Source organism: Theobroma cacao, chromosome 5, assembly GCF_053813885.1.
Source record: "Theobroma cacao isolate CCN51 chromosome 5, ASM5381388v1, whole genome shotgun sequence".
NCBI classification, from domain to species: Eukaryota; Viridiplantae; Streptophyta; class Magnoliopsida; order Malvales; family Malvaceae; genus Theobroma; species Theobroma cacao.
This window is the reverse complement of record NC_142643.1, coordinates 39288513-39312938: the sequence shown is the minus strand read 5'-3', so window position 1 is coordinate 39312938 and position 24426 is coordinate 39288513. Positions and strand designations below refer to the sequence as shown.

General features: G+C 32.8%; 2 pseudogenes; both read right to left on the bottom strand.

Moving 5' to 3' along the window:
- Positions 1 to 17828: 17828 nt before the first annotated feature.
- LOC18599427 (dynamin-related protein 4C pseudogene) lies at positions 17829 to 20201 on the bottom strand (annotated as a pseudogene).
- A 1223-nt stretch (positions 20202 to 21424) lies between these two features.
- LOC148762870 (U-box domain-containing protein 31 pseudogene) lies at positions 21425 to 23250 on the bottom strand (annotated as a pseudogene).
- Between the last annotated feature and the right edge of the window lie 1176 nt (positions 23251 to 24426).

Here is a 24426-nt window from a genome sequence, read left to right as displayed (position 1 = left end):
TGGATCATTATACATGTGGATCTTTATTGATGATTTTTCAAGAAAGGTGTGGACGTATCTTCTAAAGGCTATGAGTGAAGTGTTAACCACCTTTTTGCATTGGAAGGTATTGATCGAGAAGCAGACTAAGAAAAGGATCAAGAGCTTTCGAACAAACAAAGGTTTGGAATTTTGCAAAGGTGAGTTTGGTCTATTCTACAAGAATGAAAAAATCGTTAGACATCGCACTGTCGACAAAACACCATATCAAAACGATATTGTAGAATGGATGAAGAAAACACTTTTGGAGAGAGCAAAATACGTGTTCTCAAATGTTGGCCTAACCAAAGTATTCTGGAAAAAAATTATCAACATGGCTTGCTACTTGGTAAATCAGTCTCCATCAATTGCAATTGAATTTAAGACTCCCAAGGAAGTTTGGTCTGGTAAGCCCACTGATTACTCTATATTGAGAGTGTTTGGTTGTCATGTTCATGCTCATGTGAGTGATGGTAAACTTGAGTTGAGGGCGACGAAGTGTATATTCCTAGGCTATGCATATGGGGTGAAGGGTTATCGGTTGTGGTGTACTGATTGTAAGTTTCCCAAGTTTATGGTGAGTCGGGATGTTACCTTTGACAAGTCTGCATTACTTTGTGGGATAAAGTCTAAAATTGCAAACACATCAGACCAAGAAGTTGGCAAGCAGGTGGAGCTTGAAATCAATGCTCTTGTGACAGTGCGGGATGATAGTGAAATCTAGAAAGAATTGCAAGAGGTACAAGAATTGGTATCTCAACGAAGCATTACTTGTATTGATGGTGATTCTGATTCTTATGTTTTATTTGTGGAAGTAGAGATTGATGAGCCTTACTTTTATCATGAGGAAATTACATATGCTGAGTCTTTTAAGAAGATTGAGTCTCTACACTGGGATCAAACATGGGAGCTTGTGAAAACACCTAAAGTTACTATTGAAATTGGCTTAGTATATGAAGGAGGTGCAAACACTAGTTGTAATGTGGTTGGCTTCTCCGATTCAGATTTTGCTGATGATCTAGATAGTAGAAGATCTCAAACGGGGTATGTGTTCACTCTCTCAGGGTCTGCAATCAGTTGGAAAGCAGTTTTTCAATCAACCGTTGCTTTGTCTACAACTGAAGTTGAATATATAGCTGTGACCGAGACAGTGAAGGAGGCTTTGTGGCTTAAAGGCTTGGTTAGTGATCTTGGTTTTGAACAAGCGCAAACAGTTGTGTTTTGTGATAGTCAAAGTGCTATACATTTGACTAAAAATCAGATGTTTCATGAGAGAACCAAACACATCCAAGTCAAGTGTAACTTCGTTCGAGAGATTATTTCTAAAGGTGACATTGTAGTAAAGAAAATAGCTACAGATGAAAATCCGGCAGATATGCTAACTAAGTCAGTTTCTGGGATAAAGTTCAAGCATTGCTTGGACTTGATCGGTGTTCATAGTGCTTGAGGCCCTTTGGGGCATTGGTGGTGTCGACAGAGATTGGTTTGTAAGGTGGAGCTTGATGAATTCAAGCCTAAGGTGGAGATTTTTTAGGATAGTCTTGAATTGTGATTTAATTAAGATTGTTTAATTCTAATTAAATTAGTATACCTTATAAAATAGTCTTTAAATCTAGTTAGACTAGAATAACAATTCTTAATTCTATTAGGATAAGATTCCTAATTATATTAGGATAAGGTTATTGTATTTGGCACTATAAAAAGACCCTATGGGTTAAAGAATAATCATCACCTAGATTTAGAGAGAGTGATTTAGGTGTACGTGGGATAAGGGTTATGAGTTTGAGACTGTTCTTGTAATCTCCTGATTTTTCTCTTAGTGGATTTTTCTCTGTTGTTGTGCCCGTGGACGTAGGTCATTAAAAGACCGAACCACGTAAATTCTTGTGTTCTTATGGGTGTGCTTGATTTCTTTCTTTCTTTATTCTATTGATTGGGTTAGATCTTGGGCAATTCTTTAGAGACAATTCCGCAATTTCCCAACACATATTGCTTACTTCAAGTTAATCGTGTACCACATGTATAAAGTACACACTCTAGAACTGGAGTTTAGCCCATCCAATAAGGCAATAAGAACGATTTACTTTAATTAGTTGACCTTTGTTTCAATTAAATACCGCACACCATTTGATTTACTTTTTATTTTTTTTAATTGAAGAATGTAGCATTTCAATGTATATACTGTAGAAGTAGAAACTAATACTATTTAAAAAGAATTACTCCATATAATTTAGTAAATTGGAAAAATAATATAATATATATGCTATAGAGTTTGTTGTTACATAAATTGTTATACATGAAATGTTTCGACATGTCCTCCTTATATTATATATATTACAAAGTCACGTACAAGCAAATTACTTAATTTTGAACTTACTTTTCATACATCATTAAAATAACAAGAAAAAATGATCTTTTGACTTATTGAAATTTTGAATAAATGATCATAGAATTATTGTCCTAATCAAGCCTAATCTCTCATTATTTAGTATGATGCGTGTGCTTCTTCCTTCTTTTTCTTGAGCAAGTGTAGACACCCATTCAAAATCAATCAAAAATAAAAATAAAAATAAAAATAATAAAAAAAGGAAAGAAAAGAAAACAGGGAGAAGACTGAGCGTGTACTCAGCCCCCTCTCCAGTCTGTCATTACAGGGCACTTAAGGCCCCTGAAAAGTAGCCAAATTTTGGAGAATAGTTACCTCCGACAATTAGCCTCCATTTATGCTAGAGCTTTGTGAAATCATGCTCAAAAAAGTATGATTTCATCGCTGGATTGTCAAAAATTTTGGATATTACAGCTCTTAAAAGGGGGCCTCAGACAGATTTGAAAGGAATACACAACAACCCAAAAAATACCTACAAAAAAAAGGAAAAGCACGGGCGTTTGTTTTTGAGAGTTGGTCAATTTGGGTTTTTAGGGAGATTTTGATTTTAAGGGAAGGGTTTTTGGCTTTGGGCAAGCGGCAAAGGAGTGAGTTTTCTCTTGGGGTTGGTGTCACCGGTTGAGCTTAGAGAGAAAGAAATGAGGGGAAAGAGAGGAGAGAGGCACCGACGGTGGGGAGCGCTGCGGACTAGTTAAGGGAAGAAAAAGAAGGAGAAAGAAAGAAAGAGAGAAAAAAGAGGGGGAGTAGCTGGGAAAGAGAAAAAGAAAGAAAGAAAAGAAAAAAAAAAGAAGGAAAAGGATTTAGGTCAAGGGTCCGGTGGGCTTACAAAACAGGCCTACTGTGGCAAGCTTGTGTCCTCTGCGGGCTTGTGAAAATTGGGCCAACCTAACCCAGTAAGGTAAAATTCTTTCCTTTTATTTTTGGGTCTTTTTAATTGGTTTTAGATCTTGCCCATTTTGTGTAGATAAAATGTATTGTTGATTTAATGTTAATTATTTTAGAAAAAGTTATTAAAAATTTTAAAAATTTTATTTATGTTGATTTTAGTGTTAGAAAATAAAAATAATAATAAATAAATAAATGATAATATTAAAAAATCATAATACAAATATAAAAATTATAAAAAGTAAAAATAAATTATGAAGATGAATAAATAAATAAAAAATAATAATAAATATAATAATAAAAAGAAGTAGAAGTAATAAATAAATAATAAATATACATTTTTGAGTAATTTCACTTAAAAGGGGCAAAGAGTTGTCACTTTTAGATAAGTCACTTAAATTTGGAGATCGAAACAGATTTTCACCGAAGCGTCAGGATAAATCCGAACTCTATATTCCAACACCCATTAATTCAAATAATTGTTTAAAAAATATATAAAATGAAATAATAAATAGAAAAATAAAAAAGCAAATAACATGCATTAAAGAAAAAATTTAAATAATAAACACGTAAACAAGGCAATAATCCACCTTGAACTATTAAACATATTATCACATAAATTTTAACTAATTAAATCAATAAACGTGATCATATAGGCATCATTATCTTATATTGTCATAGCATGCCCGAGGAACTAATAGAGACGAGTTCTTTCCGAAATATCTTTAGGTGAAGAAAACTTCGAGATTTCATCAAAGCGTTGGGATAGTCTATGAATGATTTTTCGATAAGCGATTATTGACCTCATTGTTTTAAAATTGAATAAATCATGACGTCATTTTATGATTGCATCACGTGCATGCGTAAAACCGAGTAAAAGACTCAATTAACCAAATAATTAGTTAATAAGCAAAGGTTAAGGAGACATAGGAATAAAATTGATGTAGGCCACAATAGGATACTTTAAGATTAAATGGTACCGTTTGTGAAACGGGCGCCACGGAGGTGCTAACCCTTCTCCGTGCATAACCACACTCCCGAACCCATCTCTAAAAAACGTAGACCAATTCTCGTTCTTTCGACGGATTTAAAATTAATTTAGGATTTTGTCGATTAGAATCGAGTTAATAGGTGGCCAATCACACCTAAATAAAAAAGATTAGTGGCGACTCCTAGTTACTCGATTTTCACTTGCGTCTAGCGATCGGGTTCTCGGACCCGCACGTTATGACAACAAGTTGACAATATTCAGTATCAACAATAACAATGACATTGGTGGCGACGTGCACTGCTCATTCTTTTGCAAACACCTCCTATACACTCTAAGTTGCAATAGCTCCAACATTTGCCACTGGTATTAGGATCTTCGTCATGGCTTGGTAAACATCTCCCAAGTGCAGGATGGTTCTTGCAACATCTTCCTTTGCTGGCTACTTCGGTGAAATCTATAATTAACAAGCTAATCAGTACAACATTAATCTTCAAGATATATGAAGAATACAATATAATAGGAAAATGCTATATTTTGTTTCATAGTCTGATAATCATATTATTAACAAAAACTATGGAAGTAATAAAACAAATTTATAGAAATGAGGAGAAGGGGATCGACATTTTCATAATTGTTTTTTTAACGCTTTTATTATTATTATTATTTTAAAAAAATTACATATATAAAAAAATTTACAATTTAAAGAAACATTATTCAATGTATATATGACATAACTATTACATGAAAATGAAATCATTCAATAAGCTGAACAAATTAACTAGCAAACCAACATAAAAAAAATAATATTTCAATAATCATTTTTCCTTTAGACTCTCTTATATATATGTGAAAAAAGAATTCTTGAAGAGTTGAAGTCAGCAAGAAGGTAAAAGAAAAAACATGTGTAAATATGAATTCTTGGAGAGACAAATAGTGTAGCTTGCATAAATTGGATTTAAATTGATTTAAAAAGTAAATAAATAAATAAACTAAAAATATATAAATTTTTGTTTGTTGAGGAGAATGTGACATACCGACGGATAAGATGAGAAAAATCAAGAGTAAGAATAAGAAAATTTGAAGTTGAGGCATGTTTATGTTAATAAGTAGTCAAACAATTCACAATGAGTAAAACTGTGGCACAATTTATTAATGTGGAAGGTGGCTCCAGTTATATTGTTCACTTCTATTTTGGGAATAAGGGTTTAGGGAAGTGAAGTTGGAATCAACTTCTCAACTCAATTTTAGTGGTCTGTTAGATGATCATATGGGAATGTAAGGTTCCACACATTCATAGGGAAGCTAATTTTGTTAGAATTAGATAATTATTACTTTATTGTTACCCTTATCCAAATGGTCTTTCATCTCTAATTCTTTATATATATATATATATATATTTATATATGTATTCTTATCTATTTTTTTTATAATGAAGAAATTTATTGATTAATCATGTGTGGGATACAAACACCCAACATATTGTTCAACAATAGAGATGATACATTTGCTGGTGGAGAATCATATAGAGTAAACTCATAATCTAGATCAAAGCCTAAATTGGCCATAAAATCAGCTACTTTATTCCCCTCCCTATAAACATGACTTATATTAACCTCCCATTGTTTACTCAGCAAGTCTTTGATTGCTCTAATCACATATGAGTTAGAGCAAGGATATGCAGAAAGAATATTAAGGGATTGAACCACTACCTTATTATCAATCTGTAGTTTAATTCTACAGAAGCCTTGTTCCCAAGCCAATTTGAGGCCTTGAAAAACTCCCCATAACTCTGCATGGTATGCTATACTTGTGCCAGGATTGCATGCATATCCCATTATCCATGTACCATTTGAGTTTCTCAAAACTCCTCCAACTAAAGCAACTCCCTTTCCACTTCTATATGCCCCATCTGAATTTAACGCTATCCAATCTATAAGTGGAGGAACCCAACAAAATAATATTTTTTCTTGTCAAACTGGTCTCCCATTTTGTAAGGAACAAGTAAACCATGTATTCTGCATTGCCACTGCCATACTTTTGATAATGCTTAACTGTTTTTCAAGGGATATTTCACAACCTTCAAAGATAAGTAAGTTTCTGCACTTCCAAATATACCAGTAGGTTATGACAAAGATGATGCTCCAGGGAACATCAAAGATGGAGAACTCGGTCTGGCTAAGGTTCACGAAAAGCCATTATGAAAACGTTGCTTGAAAAAATTGGCATATACTACTTTAAGGCAACAGATGCATCCAAAGGATTGCTACAACAAGACAATCTCTAAGCAAATGAAGACTAAATACCTCAACAACACAACATTGCGAACATGAAGCATCAAACAATAACCTATGTCTCACTCGTTCTACATTTGTCAAAATTCGATTGTGTAAGCAATGAAAAAGGAATATATATATTCTTTAAGGACCTCTCCATCCTTAAGCCAAACTCCACATTTTTCTAATCTTTGTACTGTCAGAATCAAATAGGGTCTTTAATTGGTCATACGTTGAGGATATAGTTAAGTCTCCAAATGAGGTTAAAGCCCAATATGGCATGTCAAGGGAGGCTGATAAGCTGGGACGAATAAGATAAAGAATTTTCCTCACCATTTCCACTGGTAACACAAATGTTAATCGATACTTGTCCCATTCTCCATTCGACATCATATAATCCCTAACTCGGTCTCTCATATCTACCAGAAATACCTTGTCTGTAGCATTATTAAGTAGTGGTAAATCTCCTAACCATATATCAGACCAAAAACTAATGGATGCACCATCGTTAATTGACCATCTCACATTTTTAATGAATTTGCACCATAATTTACTCCTCGATCTCCACAAATTAGAATAGCCACTTTTCATAATGTGATATGAGCAACTGACCCTGTTAAAGTTATATTTATGCATAAGTACCTTCACCCAAAGTGTATCAGGTTTAGATATCAATTCCTAACATAATTTTAGGATGAAAGCATCATTCATTAAGGATAAACTTCGAATACCCATACCACCTTGTCCTTTTGTTTTACAAAGTGTACTCCACCACAACAAATGAACCTTTTTGCTATGACTTTCACCATGCCAAAGGAAATTTCTACACAATAACTCAATTTTTTAACAAATTCCCAAAGGCATAGATTGTTTGCATTACGTACAATGGGATGTTAGATAACATTGATTTGACAAGAGTTAGATGTCTTGCTGAAGATGAGGACGAAGCTTTCCATGCAATTAACCGACTCTTAACTTTGTCAACCAAATACTTATAGATATTAGCATTCTTTCTCCCATGCAACAAGGGGACCCCAAGATATTTACCAATATTGTCTAAGTAAGAGAAACTAGAGCACTCCATTAATTTAGTAATTGCCACCCTTAATACATTTTGTGAGCAAAAAAAGTCCATTTTGCTATACTTACCTTCTCATTAGAACATGCACAAAAGTCCTCCAATACTCCTTTTATTACCACTATATGAGCTTCTAAGGCTTTTGCAAGTAATACGAGATCATCGACAAAGCAAAAATGAGTTAGGGGTGGTCCATGTTTGCCTAATCTAATTGGTTTCCGCACTCCCTATTCAATAGCCTGTTTTATACCATGAGCCACCCTTTCTATACACAAAACAAATAAATAGGGAGCCAATTGATCTCTTTGTCACATTTCTCGTAAGGGAAAAATTTATCAAAATGGGTACCATTTCATAGTATGTGAGAACTATTACAATTCCAACTTTTGATTAAAATGTCTATGATGTTACTTGGGATTTTAGCTTCCAAAAGCGAGTCATGAATGAACTCCCAACTTAGTCTATCGTAGGCCTTCTCTAAGTCAATCTTAATTGTCATCCATCCCTTTCGTCCCTGTTTTTTGTTAAAAGAATGCACTACTTCCTAGGTGTCGTAACGTGCGAGTTCGAGAACCCGATAGCCAGACGCGGGCGAAAATTAAATAGTTTAGGAGTTACCACCGATCTTTTTTATCTAGGTGTGATTGGTCAACTATTAATCCGATTCTAATCGACGAAGTCCTAAATTAATTTTAGGTCCGTCGAAAAAACGAGAACTGATCCACTTTTTTTTAGAGATGGGTTCGGGAGTGCGGTTACGCACGGAGAAGGGTTAGCACCTCCGTGGCGCTCGTTTCATGAACGGTACCATTTAATCTTAAGTTATCTTATTATAGCCTACTTTTGATTTATTCCCTACTTATTAACTAAATTTTTTTATTTAAAATGACTGAGTCTTTTATTCGATTTTATGTATGCACATGATGCAAGCGTAAAATGATGTCATGACTTGTTTATTTTAAATAATGGGGTCGGTAATCTTTTATTGGAAAATCATTCGAAGACTATCCCAACGCTTTGGTGAAGTCTCGAAAGTTTCCTCACCTAGAGATATCCCCGAAAAAACTCGTCTCTACAAGCTCTTTGGGGAAATCCCATCATCGGAACTCCCGCACCATTTGCAAGATAAATGTGACATGCTATGACAGGATAAAATGTTGATGTTTACATGCACGCGTTTATTGAATTAGGTGGTTCATAATTCACTCAACTATGTATTTAATAATTTATCATTTTGTTTATATGTTTATTATTATCTATTATTTTTTTCATGGATTATTTATTTATTTTTATTATCATTATTATTTTTTGTTTTTCTATTTTCTATTTAGATCCATATCTTTTAATTAACATTGTTGATTAACATTTAACTTGATTATATAACTTGTCAAATAAACGATTAATTAATTTTTTCAAACTATTAAATTAACTTTATTTAGTAATATTTATTTAAGCTAATTAACTAATTTAAGTTTGGATGCAATATTATGTAAATCTGTTTTTTTCTAATATATATATATATATATATATATCATTTATTAATAATGATTATTTGACTGAACGGGTATTGAAGTTTAGAGTTTGAATTTATCTCGACGCTTCGGTAAAAATCCGTCTCGAACTTCACATTCAAAAAAATCCACTTAGAAGAAGCAACTCTTTACCTTTCTTAGGTGAAATTTTTCTAATAATCATTTCATCATTTTTTCATTTTTTATTTTTTTTATTCTTCTCATTTACTTATCATTATTACTATATTTATTATTTATTTTTTTTATTTTATTTTTATTTATTTTATTATTTATTTTTATTAGTATTATTATTTATTATATTTAAAAAAAATCTAAAGGTATTATGAATTTTCTTTCTATTTATTTACTTATTTTATGTATATATATTTATTCTTCTTTTACTATTATTTTATTTATTACTATCATTATTATTTTTTAGCATTAAAAGAAACATTTATATATATATATATATATATATACATGTGTATATCAAAATTTTCCTAATATGGTTTAAATCACAACAAAAAATGTAATTTATTTAACAAAATGGGCTAACTTAAAATTAATTGAAATAGGCCCAAACCAAAGAGAATGGTTTATACCTTTCTGGGCTCGGATTAACCCAGCTCGATGGCCCGCAGAAGCCCAAGTTTGCTACACCGGTCTGCTTCCTGAGGCCCACAAGGCAAGACCCAAAACGCACCGTTTGGTGCCTATAGAGCCGTTCAAAACGACTCCATTTTGGCCCTCAAGCCCTAGGTATTTAAACCTTATTTTCTCCTTCCTCTTTCATTTTTGGCTCTCTTTTTCTCTCTCTAGCCGTCACTCTCTCTATTCTCTCCCTAACTTTTTCTTTTTTTCTTCTTCTTCTTTTTCATTTCTTTCTCTCTTCAACTTCCCATTTGGCCGGCGGATCCCTCTCTTTCCCTCTCCTTCGGCTTTCTCTTCTCTATTTCTCTCTCGCCCGGTGGATCTCCTCTCTTCCTTTCTCTCCTTCTTCCTTCTTCAACTTTCTGTCGGTAGGCCTCCCTTGTCGCCGGTCTCCTTGCCGGTTCTCCCCTACCCGAAAAAAAAAACTTTTTTCTCTACCCTTAAACTCCTCTCTCACTCATTTTTCAGATCTAACTAGTTTTCTTTTTTTGTTTTTGTTTTGTGTTTGTTTTGATTTTTTTGTTATTATGGCTAGGTAGCTTGCTGTTGGTAGATCTAGGATTTTTGCATCTGTGGTTTTCTTGGTTTTTTTTGTTTGACCGATTGGCTCTCTATTTTTTTGAATCGTTTTTTTTTTCTCCCCCCTTCGTTTTTGCAGGTTGTCCATCTTTTGAAGCCAAGTTGTCCAAAAATTTGGATAACCCGGTAATGGGGTTCTGGCACCAAGGAGTTGGTAGCTAGAACCCCCATCATTCAGGGTGGTTGGGGGGAGGGATGGCTAGGCGTACGCCCAGCCATTCCTTCTCTTTTTTTTTTTAATTATTCTTTTTTTTTAATTATTTTATTTTATATTTTATTTTATTATATTTTTATTTTTTGAGGTGTCTACACTAGGCAATAATTATATTATCAACAATATGTTTATCAGAAATACAATTGGTTTGTAGTTCTTTTATCAATAAATTCATACATGGCTTTAATCTTTTAGCTACCACCTTTATTAAAACTTCAAAAACCACTAGTAGTGAATTAATGGGTCTAAATTGAGAAATATACTCAGAGCCCCAACTGTGGGAATTGAGACAATCAAGGAACTACACGTGTTGCTGCCAATCTTTGCTCCATTAAAACATCTTGAATATATTTGACTAATTTTTGTCCCACCACTTGCCATTGGGATTGAAAGAACAAAGTGGGATAACCATCCAAATTGGGCGCTTTAAGAGGTTTCATCTCGAAGAGTGCTTCGCGAACTTCCTCCTTATTTATCGGGCATCTCATAAAATCATAAGCTTTTTCAAATAATATAGGAAATCTATTCTGGATGGGTAAGATGGGAGATCAATACTTTCCTTAAAGTATAAACTCTGGAAAAAAAAATTCATAACATGCAACTGTAATTGCCTTTGATCATCACACCATTCCTCATTCATTACTCTAAGCTGTAAAATTTTTTAACTTGTTGCTCCTTTTTATCACTCAAAGATGAAAATATTTAGTGTTATGGTCCCCAAACTTCAACCAATCTGCCTTGGATTTCTAAAACCAAAATGCTTCCTCTTGTTTTAGTATAGTTTCGTATTCTAAGCGTAAGTTGTATTCCAACTCTCTTAGAAAATTAGAAGGTCACAATTCTAGTGCTTTCGCAATCCCACTCAGCCTTGCTAATAAAAAAAAAATGTTGCTAAACACGTCTCAATTCCACTTCCTTGTTTTCTCAAAGAAATTCACCAACATTATATGAATACTACTCGAGATGTTCCAAGCTTGCTTCACAAAGTCCTCAAATCCATTGTGTGTCAACCATGCTGCTTGGAATTGAAAGCTTTATGTTCTATTTTCATTATGATCCTCCTTTATTGAAATCAACAATGGTTTCTAATCCGAACCCACCCTCGAAATGATTAACAATCGCATCGTTGACATCTAACCTCCACTACATATTACACATTGCTATATCAATTCTCTTAGAAACCATACATTTCTAAGTAAATTTAGGTCTTTTAAAACTAGGGTCCATCATTTCAAAGTCATTTATGAATTTCTGAAATGAGAACAAGGCCGATTGCCTCTTATAGATCCTTTAAACTTTTCATGTGAAAATTGGAAGGAATTAAAATCACCTGTTATCAACCATGGTTTTGCAACAGATCTGGCAAAACCTCGCAAGTTCCTTCCATAAAGCATTTTTAATACAAGGGTTCGGATGACCATAAACAGCGAATAGGTTCCAAAAATTTCCCACTAGGTGCTCCATTTTAACTTGAATACACTACGTGTGGTTTGCAATCACCTTTATATTAACAATCTCCTACCAAAGTATCCTTATCCCTATCTCACTTGAAAAACCAACTGATTCCACTTTGTGTGATATTTCAAAACTAGTTGATTTAATCGCCCTTTCTACATGAATCCCACAAATCCTTGGTTATATTATAATCGCCATGGAACAACGATTTTGTTTCACTAAATCTTTAAACAAATTGACAAAATTGTTATTGCCATCTCCTTGATAATTCCACACCATGAAATTAAAATTCATAAATTATGAAATAAATCAGAATGATGAACCTTAATGAGTTCAATAATTCTCCATTTTGTCTTCCCCTCAATATGGGTAAAGGCTTTTCTAAATATTTTCCCCTACGGACTTATTCACTACCTCCGCCAAAGCTATAATTGAAATAACACTCAAACCATTGTCTTTTAATAAATTAGACATGGCATTGCTTTGCGTTGTAAAGTTCATGTGCTTGGCTTTGGCTCTCTTTTTTATCAACATGCCTTGCAATCGTGTATGTGATTTTTTATCAAAAATTCTACCAACCTTTTCATGAAGTACAACCCCACCTATTTTTTCTGTCCACTCTTTTAACTTGCTTCAATTAGCATCCCCTTCCATCCTTCTGTCCACATCTATTACAACAATATGTTTAATTAGTTCAAGTATGAGACTTTGTGGAAATTTGTCCCCATTCTTACTTGCCTCTTTGACAACTGCTTCGTTATTTTCTATCAATGGGAAGGAGTCACTATTACTAATATCAACCTCTTTAGGAATAGGCTCCTTAGCCATTGCACTATCATTTGATTCCTTTACTACCTTTCCATTGACTACTAGGACCACAATGCAAGTGTCATTTACACCACATTTTCGCTTTGATGACTTGCACTACTCTTTCAACCAATCATGTTCATCTTCATCTTCAATGAACCTACACTATCTTTTTCAACAAAGCTCTGCTTTGGGACCACTCCCTTCTCCATGAAATTATTCTTATCAGTAACATCCACCTACTCATTATCTCCCAAAATAGTAAATCTCGACCCTTGATTATTTTGTTTGCCACTATTTCTTCCCCGTAGTTTTTTTTTTTTGAAAGGCAGGAATATTATTTATCATAGTTTCTCACAAAGGAGAATAACAAAAAGCAAAGTCTTAATAGAATTTGCAGAAAAACATGAAAGACCTTAGGATCAAAAGTGAGAGACTTTATAGCCCAAAACAAAACAAACAACAAAATTGTTAATCTTCGAAGTACATTCAATAAAACCCACAGGATTATATTTGGCATAACCCAACCATAATCCTTAGAACAATTAATTCTGCAACTAATATAAGAATAAGCCAAAGTTGAAGCAGCCCATTGGCAGAAAAGTGGTTCAACTCCATAACCATAATTGTCATGCAACCAAGTCAGAGGAGATATTTTGGTTTAGTTGTCAAAGTAAATACTGAAGTTTGAAGCCCTCAATACACCAACTTTTGCCAACCCATCAGCAACAGAGTTGGCTTCACGCAAAGTATTAGAGAAAGAGATCTTATTGCTGTTGTGCAAATGGCTATCAAAAGCATTGGAGATAATCTTCATTCGCCATGGAACTTTGTTGTGGTCTTTTGCTCAGTTAATGGCGTTGGAGGAGTCGCTTTCAACAACAAGTTAATGTGCAGTAGCCCAAAGGGAAGAAAGAAAAATTCTTATGGCATCTTGAATTGCTTGAAACTCAACATAGTTAGATTCTTCGGTTGCAATATGGTGAGAAAAAGTTCCTTGAATAAACTAGAGATGGTCTCTAAACACCCCTCTTATGCTAGTTGAACATGGTTTACCTTAACATCCCTATCAATATTGAGTTTGAGGATGTTTTCCAAGGGAAAAGACCATGTGACTTTTTTCCTTTGCTTGTGACTCTTACTATTGCATGTGACAGCAGTAAGGTCAATGATGCTCATGGTGGTTGGAATATGCCCTAATTGCCATTTTGCTTTACACTCAAGAGAGTGGCGAAGGGAGATAATTTCCACAATTTGTTTTGCATCAAAAGGTTTTCTCTTGAAGATAATTTCATTTCTATAAAGCCATAAGGACTAAAGAATAGCATAAATTAGCATTTTCCAACCATTTTGGAGGCAAGTAAGGAGAGCGTACTTAACCCATGCTATGAAAATGTTTGGTGCATTACTAGGAGAGACCCAATTGACTCCTTAAAAGCACATTGTACAAGTTTCCTAAGCCATCATACAATCAAAAAGGAGATGAAAATGAGCTTCAAGAGTGCACTTACAAAAGGTTAGCTTGCATTCTAAACATCAATGAGTCATTTTCCACGAAAATAGCCTTTGCTGCCATTTTTCCTTGAAATGCTTGCCAACAAAAAATTTCAATGTTAGGGGGAGCTTGACTAATCCACAAATTAGTCCAAAGGCTGTTAGAGCAATGTGGAATATCATGGAAAGCCTTGTAGAAAGAAGCAAGGGAATAAAAGCCACTGGTGGTATTTTTCCAAGGAACCTTATCTTAATCCATAGGATAAGGTTTAATGCCATCAATGAGGTTTTTGAATTTATACCATTGCTCTTGTTCCTAATTGAGGCGTTCCTTTCTTAAGCTAATTTCTCAATTCCATTTGTTGTTAGTCCACTTCCCTGATTCAGCAATAGTAGCTATTTTGTTATTGGCTAGCATAAAAATTCGAGGGAATTTAGAGGAGAAAGGGGTTTTCGCTATCCAAGGATCATTCCAAGGCAATACTATTGTTCTTTTCCTAAGCATGTGGCTGAAACCATTGAAAACCAGATTGTGGAACTTGTTGGAGGGGTTGAGAGGTTTGGCTATATGACTTCAAATAAGAGATGGCTTGTGAGATTTGTCAGGGGGAATCATTTTACTTGGATCCAATCTGTTCTTTCCCATAGTTGATTTTGTTTAACCTTTCCATTCTTATATTTTCTTCTTGATACTAACATCCAAGGGCCAAAGGGAAAAGACTCTGACTATTCATTGTTACCTTCATTCGGATAGTGACTAGTAACTAGTTGTTCAATATCCTATTTAAGGAAAATCTCTTTAACATGTCTATAAATGTCATAATTGAAGCAGACTCTGGGTAAGCCCTCATATTCTACCTTTTGTAGAAGCCCATTAAGAAAGCATCTAGGGCGTAATGGTTTTGAAAGATCGAGCTCAACAGCAATGAGAGCAAATTTTCCCTCTTTTTGAACGTTCATATTATAATATATCTTTAATAATTTCTCAAAGATAGTCGCAATTCTCCTCAATATGGTTTTATGGTAGAAATGAAGTGGTATCCCAAGGAATCTGATCCAAGTTGCAACCGTTGACAAATCGTGTGTTTCCCTGTAATAGTATGGAGACTAAGGTCTCACGATCAAATACCGACCCTGCACCATCCACGGCCCATTTAACAATGCCTTGAGATAATCCTCTTCCAGAAAAAATTGAATAAGATAATTCTCATCATTAAGATCAATAATTTTGAAATGTCCTTTAAAAGACCATAAGGAAATAATTTTGTCACAAGGAAATAATTTTGTCACAGAGTACCTTATAAGATATTAGATGCCCTAAGATATGAACCACAACCGATTTGCTCCATTTCTTGACAAGATCGTCTTGTTTACGCTCAAAGATGTCAAGAGAAGGCTCTCCTTCAAAGATCCAAAATGAAAATTCCTCATCAGAATCCTTCTCGAAATCTGGTGGGTCGTTGTCAAAATCCTCAAGATTGGTATCTACCAATCTGACATCACCATTTGAATCTTTATTTTCCTTTTAAAATAAGTCTTCTCCCTCTGATGACATCAAAGCGTCTTGAAAGGAAAGGTTGTGATGGATATCTAGCTAATCTCCATCCTGACAATCACTTCTGGTCTTTACTTTTTTCCTACTCCAATCATTGAGGATTGGTGGAAAAGTGTTCTTGGAGAATAAACCCTCTAGCACCGACATTCTTTTTTTTTTTCTCTATTACTAATTATTTTTTTAACCGCAAGTTTGTTATTATTATCCAATCAACCATGAATTATATATATGGGTCTTGGTCAAAAATTCAAAAATTATATTTTTGGCACAAATATGAAGAATTAAGTGTAAGTTTGTTATTATTATCCAATCAACCATGAATTATGGATATGGGTCTTGGTCAAAAATTAAAAAAAAATTATATTTTTGACTCAAATATAAAGAATTAAGTGTAATGGAAAAAAGAATTCAAACCTATAAATCTCAACCCTCTTAATAAGGTTTTGGTTGTCATTTTAATGCTACTTTTTTTTTAAAAGACTAAACTATTATTTGGATATTAAAACTAAATCTTAATAATGTTAATTTTAAATTTATTTTTATAAATAATAACAAAAAAATTCATTTCAATTTTTTAGGTTCCAAGGAGAGTATGGTGACAAGACTAAAACTTAAAAAGAATTGATGAAAGGATACCATTGCGAGGAAGCTTGTTACTCACTCAACACAAGAAAATTTACCGGGTTTGATTATGTAATTAGATTGAAAGTACATGATATCACTTTTTGCCTATATAATTGCCCATTATTTTCCAAAATATGAAATTATGAATTAATATTTGCCTTTTATTTTTATCAAATAATGAAATTTGAGCAAACGAAAAAGGTGAGGATCATCTGCATAAGAAGTGTTTGGATAGTGCAATAATAAACTACATGGTTTCAACAAGAATGTTAATTTTGAAGGGTTTACTAAGTAATTGATGGATTAAGATGAATCTGTCATTCATACTGCTTTTCTAGTGTTTCAAATTATTGCAGTCAATTTAAACAGTAATTACATGATTTTAAAAAAAAAAACGCATATAACATCATTTTGTTCAGACTTGTTTAGTATGAATTTGAGAATAATTCTGATTAAAGCATTACTAATTCAATTTCAATTTTTTAACTTTTTAAACTTATCTTATTTGACCTTATTTTAAACTGGAGCCTAAGACTTAATTTATTAATGGAGCTTGAAGTCTGATTATTAATTGGGTCGGAAGCTCAATTTTTATTTGGATTATTAGGTTAATTTGCTAATTGGGTTTGATGATTCATTTAGGCTTAGGGTTATATAATGCATATTGCAAAAAATAAATAAATAAATTAGAGATTAAAAATTAGGGTATAAAAAAATGGAAAAAAAAGATGGAGGGAACGAGGAGAAAGTGGTGGACCACCATGGCAGCTAGCCTTTTTCCTTTCACCAAATTATCACTTCATTTTTGGCTCCAAGTAATTATGAGGGCAATTGTACCATTAATCCATAATTAATCTATTGCCAATGTTGCATTTTCATCTTCAACTTAATTAAAAATTTATTTTTTTTATTTATGACTTTTTTATTTATTTTAAATTTAATTTATCAATATATATATATATATATATATATTTCAATACATTATCACAATTTAGATGAAATTTATCGCATATACATTCATTAAAGTGTTACGTGATATATTGAGTTCATATTGATGACAGTTCAATGGAATGATAGATTTTAAATAAATACAAAAAGTCGAGAATGAAAAAAATTATATCTTTCCCACCATGAATAGAAATTAAATATTATAAAAAAAAGGTTAAATTCTGCAATATACGCAACAAAATTCTTACTAATTCTTGGTGATGTTTGTGGCAGAATTCTGCTTCAGTCACCACAAGCAATAGTATTACTTTTATTTATTTAATTTTAGTTTTATAACAACTCATTGAAAATAAAACAACTTAGCCAATCCAAGGCATTGCTATGTAATGTTATAAATTAACTTCAGTAGAAAGTTGTCGCATATGGGGGACACAAACTTAAAACGAAGAATTAAGCAAAGCATCACCTAATTAATGAGTAATTATTAAGCAGCTAATTCACCATAACTAGCAATCCTGTCCATGACCTTGGCCACAACATCTTTGGACTCCTTCAGCAGCTTGATGCTCTTTTTCAGCTTCTCACGCTTTGCAGCAATTGCAGGGGATTCCACCAACATCATCTCAATTCCATGTCCATCGGGTCCTATTAACTCATTTACAATCTCCTCCATGTTATTGTTCACGAGATTATGAACACAATACCGCAAATGCAATGCCATGGAATCAACCAACCTTTGCAGAACTATCTTCCAGTAAGCAGTCATTCTCATCTTCAGGTCGAAAGCTTGCTGGAGCAAAATACAGGAATGATGTCTGAGATGTTCAACTGCAATATGCCCAAAACCTTCAACAATCACACTGGAAGGCATCCACATATGGTTTGGTCCGGTGTTTAAATTCTTGGTGAAATTGTCTTGTTGGTTCATGAGCTTAGTCCACTCCACCATGTACTCAGGATTACAAGTATAACATGTCAGCTTCTCCATCTGTACAATCTCCTTCACCCGATTGATTGATTGCACCCTCATCTTTTGAACAAGATTATGCGCAGCTCTTGTCGTGGACACCTTAAGCTGGGGATACATTTCTGAGTGGCGCATCAAAACAGCCATGACCACCCCATCTATGTAGTCCCAAATCGTTTCAGCAAATTTAATCGGTGTACATGATATCCTCTCAACTTTTCTTTGCAGGATACGAAGGAATACTTCACGAGAAAGGAAATTCGGTAGTTCAATTCCTTTAGCATCTTCCAAAACCTTGATCTCTTCTGCTAAAAAGTCTTTTGTGGGATCACTTTCCTCACAGTTGTGAAGCTCATACGAAAACTGGTTGAGCATTTCAACAAAACGAGCAGTACCATGCTTGGAACTACCATCAGGGTATTCATCAAAATCCCCTCTCCAAAGAAGTTTCCTAAGGGATTCTTTAACTGCTCCAATGATCCTCATAAAAGCTGTCATGGCATCCGCAACTGAAGTCAAGGCCTTAGGCATTCTTTCCAGCTCTGAAACATTTGCATTCAGCTTTTCACTAATGTTCTTCACTATCTCCGGTAAGCACCTTGCAATGGTATTTGCCTGAATTTGAACGAGTTTTCGGGCCAACACTGGAACACCCACAATTGATTTATCAATCCTTGACAGATGTGGATGAGTTTGGAACAATCTAGCCTCTTCCCTGCTTGCTTCTTCATGGGACTCATCACCGATACGATTCCTAACACAAACATAACCAAGTCCTATATTTACATCATCAGCAGTAACCTTCTGAAGAAGCTCCTCGGGGGCTTTATCAGCCTTGGTAACCACAGCCAGAGTTCTCTCACCAGTCTTATCGACTTGCCGTGACATCTTAATGGATTCACAAGTAGAAAAATCAACAGAAGCAGACAAAACATTGAGGATAATGCTTTCTTTTGGTGTTATGTACTGCATGATAATATCTCTGATCTGCTCATATATATTTTCAGGCTGACCATGGACAGGAACTCTAGTGATTCCAGGAAGATCGACCATGGTAAGATCAGGAACACCATCCTTTTTCACCACTAAAGTAAGTGGGGTGTTAGATATGCCCTTACCATTGCCTGCAACCTCATCAGTTGCAAGATTTATGGCTGTTGCGATGTAGGATTCGTCCACCGGGACTACTTTGCCACTGTACTCCAAGTAAAGATCTGGCCTTGGACTTGAATGATTTTGCAACCTGATTATGAGGGGCACCCGAGTGCAAATACCCTGGCTACGAGGAAGATTGACACCAGCCAAGGAATCAAGAACACTGGACTTGCCAGATGATTGGTCTCCGACCACAACAATTGTGGGGAGTTGTATGCCTTCTTTCATGACCATAAGGAGCCTGAGCTTGTCAATGGCATCAAGCAAAGGTCGGATTTTGTCATTGTATGATGAAATAATAGGAGCTGATTCCACTTTGGCTGCTACTGTTTTTTCTTGTTCCGTAGGAGCTGGAGCTGCATACGGTGGAGAATCATCAAAATCATAGAAGACTATGCCGTCGACTCCAGTGTTTTCTGAATCAACATCCTCATGTCCACTCATTTTTGAGATAAATAGTGAGAGACAAACGTTTGTTACTTGGTGTGCTTGTGGCTTGAGAAAAAGAAGAAGTGAAGTGGCAGACTGGAGAGGACTCCGCAAAACTTGATGTTTTAGAAGAAAATTGTTCATGTTGAATATGGTAAAAGTTGGCAGGTGGGAAGCAAGCGTAAAGCGCCAAGCTTTTACTAAAGTGATGACGAATTCATCGAATCTTTATTTAAGTATTCTCCTAGGTTGGCTTTATAATAAAGATATTAGTTCGTTTTAGTTAATTAGTAATTAAAATATTAAACTCAAGAAATTAACACAAATTAAATTATACTTTTGTTTCAATCTAAACGTTTAACAATCTGTGAGCATATCTATCGGTTTTCCTTTGATTAACTAGTCTTTCTTATAGTTTGGGCCTCGGGGCTGGACAGAATGGAATAACGCACCAAAACAAGAACAGAATAAAGGGGCAACATCCGATGCTAAACCACAAGGAACAAGCAAAGGCAAGCTACACAGTGATGATGGTGGTCCGATGATTGTCTGACTGTGAGACTAAAACTATATTTGGTAGGAATGTACAACTATGGGGGAAGGAAAAAGTTGAAGTAAGAAATATAAAAGGAATGAGAGGAACGAATCTTGCTTAGTATTTGGTACTGAGGATGAAAAATAATGAAAAAAACATACATACGAGGTTTGAGGTAAATTTATAAATAAAAGGGTTAATATAAATTGAATAAGTAGTTTATTCTATTTTTGAATGGTCGGATCTGGCTGGAAAGACGAAAGACCTACTTATTTTTTCTTCTCACACAAAAAAAAATTAAAGAAAAATAATTTTTTTATCACATGTAAACAGATATACGTATTTTTTTATTTTTATTTTTTTTCTTCTATCTTTCCGAAAGAATAAAAGAGTAGGATGCAAAGTGAGAAGAGAGATGATGAACTGCATACTTTATATTAACAAAAGTATTTACTATGTATAAGAGCAATTGAAACACATGAGCAGCTTTGCTTGAATAAGGTGGATTAGGAGCATGGTTTGTTTTAGACTTATGGCACGTTTGGTTCGTGAAATAAATAAGAATTGAATAGAATAGTTATTCTGTGATAATAGAATAAAGTAGAAATAAAATACAATAATTATTATTTTATTTGGTACAGTGAATTGAATAGAGCAAGAATTACTATTATGACTTATTACAGTGTTTGGTTGATAAAAAAAATATTGAAATAAAAAAAGAATAGGTGATAAAAAGACAAAAATAACCTTAATCATATTAACATTTATTTTCATAAAAAAAACAAAATTATCATTATTATAATTTAAATACATATTTATCTTAAAGACAATTATTTATCATAATAATATTTTATTTTAATTATTAAAAATAATTATAATTTATTCATATATTTTTATAAATAGATAATTATTCTAAAATATTTTTATAAATGGATAATTATTTTTATAAATGGATTCATGAGAGCAAATTTTCTTGAGCGAACTCAGTCCAGCCAATACCCCATATAGGCGCTTCTTATCTTTCACTAACCTCAACAATCCAACTAAAAGACTCAAACTTGCAACATTTTCAGACGCAGAATCATTCCCTTCCATCAACATTCCAATCAACCTCGTACAGTTGATCTTGGTCTCAATCGACCCTTCATTTAAAATATCCACCATTAAAGATATTTTAGCGAGCTGCAATAAATCAGACTTGGAATCGAAATCAAGATTCAAGTTCACAAGAACTCCAACTACCTCTGACCCAACAACATGAGTTGTAAAAGGACTTAACAAAGATGAAATCAAACCAACACCTCCACATGCCACAACTGTCTTTTTAGCTGTCCCATGAGCTTGAACCACTTGCCTAAGCTCCTTAAGAGCTTGACCTCTAGCTTGACCCTTAACTTTCTTCAAATTCTCCAAGATCTCTTTGACCCTTCCTTGCACATCCTCTGACAGAACCCAAACAGTGGAAGAGTGATGGAGAGAAAGAAGGGAAGAGCGGGGAAGAACGGTTGAGAGAGAGAGGGGAAGAGCGGCTGACAAAAAGAGGGGAAGAGTGGGGAAGAGCGGTTGAGAGAAAAAGGGGAAGAGCAGCAGAGAGAGAAAGAAGGGAAGATCGGCTAAGAGAAAGAGGGGAAGATCGGCTGAGAGAAGAGGGAAAGGAGGATGAGAGAGAAAAAAATATTTTATATGGACCAAGTTGTAAATTTGTGAATAGGATAAGGGTATTTTAGTTATTAAATATTTTAAAGCTATTCCATGATTCACGAAAAAATAAAATCAAGAGAGAATCGGGAATACTTAAAGCAGACTTCTCACACTTTAAAGAATACTGATTCCTGAGGAATTTTTATTCCTTATTCAACTTTTAAACCAAATAAGGGTTTAGGGATTAGTTGGAAATAGAGGGGGAATAGCATAGTTATTCCTCATACTAAACGTGCAGTTAATAATTTTGGATACGACACAAGAAGATATGAAATCTAACAGATTTGAATTTAATTCTAACGTGTTTTTTGTTTAATTGTGTCTGACATATTTAAGACATAAAATTTTTGTGTATTAAACGTGTCATACATGAATAACACGTTTAAATACGTTTAATTAATCGTGTTAATCGTATTTAAAGGTATATAAATGACACGTTTATCAATCCATTAAAATTAATAGTAAGATAATATTTTAACCTTACTTAAATAATTTTAAACAATTATTTTAAAAAGTTTTTTGAATTTCATAAAGATAATAATATAATTATCCCCAAACCCTAATTTGAACCTTTTCTTTGTTTTCATTTTAAGGCTTTTTTTAAAAAAAAAAATTGAAAGAGGAGATGTGAACCTCACTCTCTAAACAAAGAAATCATACACCAACCAATAAATTAAATGCTCGAGTATTATTTTTATTTTAAGTTTAGATGTTAATGATAAATTTTATTAATATGAATATGATAAATTGATAATGAATTTTATGTATGTTATTTATATTAAATTTTATTATATTCGATGTTATTGTTATTTTATTTTATTATAATTATTTTTATTTAATTTTATTAAACATGTCGTATGTTGATATATTTAATAAATGTATTAAACATGTCGTATGTTGATATATTTAATAAATGTATTAAACATATGATGTCATATTACACGATTATTAAACATATTCGTATACATTTTATGTTCATATTTAACCTTATCATATTTCGTATGTGATCATATCTAACATAATTAAAACACAAAAACATGAATTTTCAGATCTCATTAATTTATCCCATTGCCAGACCCGAATGAGGAAGAGGAATAAGAGTTGCTTTAGGCAAAACCTCAAAATTCAGCTGTTTTTGCTAGTAAGGTCTGGCATCGGTTGAGCAAATAACTATGCCTAAAACTACAACAAGTACAAGAGAAAGGTCAAGAATGGCTCAATGGCCATTCTTAGTGATAATGCACAAGTAAATGCTTAAGCTTGTACAGAAGAAACCTCACATAAATTAAGGGGGCAGGATAAAATATATAGTAACGAGAACTTTTTTTAAAATTAAATTATTTATTTTACTTATGGTACGTTTGGTTGACGGAATAGACAGAAATAGAATAGAATAGCTATTATGTGGGAATAGAATGAGGTGAAAATAGAATAAAATAGTTATTATTTAGTTTGGTATGACAAAGGGAATAGGACATGAATAATTATTATGACTTATTGTAGTGTTTGGTTGGCAACAATAATTTTGGAATAAGAAAGGAATAGAAAATAAAAAGACAAAAACACTCTTTATTATTTATGTGACATTTTATTTTTATTAGATTTTTTAAATATTAATAATCTAAAATTTAATTAAAATATTAATAATTAATCATTTAAATATTAACATTTATTTAATTTAAATATTATTATGATTAATTTTTATTTTATTTTTAAAATATTAATAATTGATAATTTATTTAAAATATTAATAATTGATAATTTCAATATTAATATTTATTTATAATTTAATTATTTATATTTTAAAATATTAATATTTTATTTAATTTAAATATTATGATGATCAATTATTTTATTTTATTTTATTTTTGAAAATTAATAATTGATTATTTATTTAAAATATTAATAATAGATAATTTAAATATTAATATTTTATTTTATTTAAATATTATTATGATTAATTTTTTATTTTATTTTTTAAATATTAATAATTGGTAATTTATTTAAAATATTAATAATTGATGATTTAATTATTAATATTGTTTATCTAATTTAAATGATATTATGTTTATTTATTTTTAATTTATTTTGTTTTTAAATAGGAATAATTTATAATTTATTTTATTAATAATTGATAATTTAAATATTAATATTTTATTTATAATTTAAT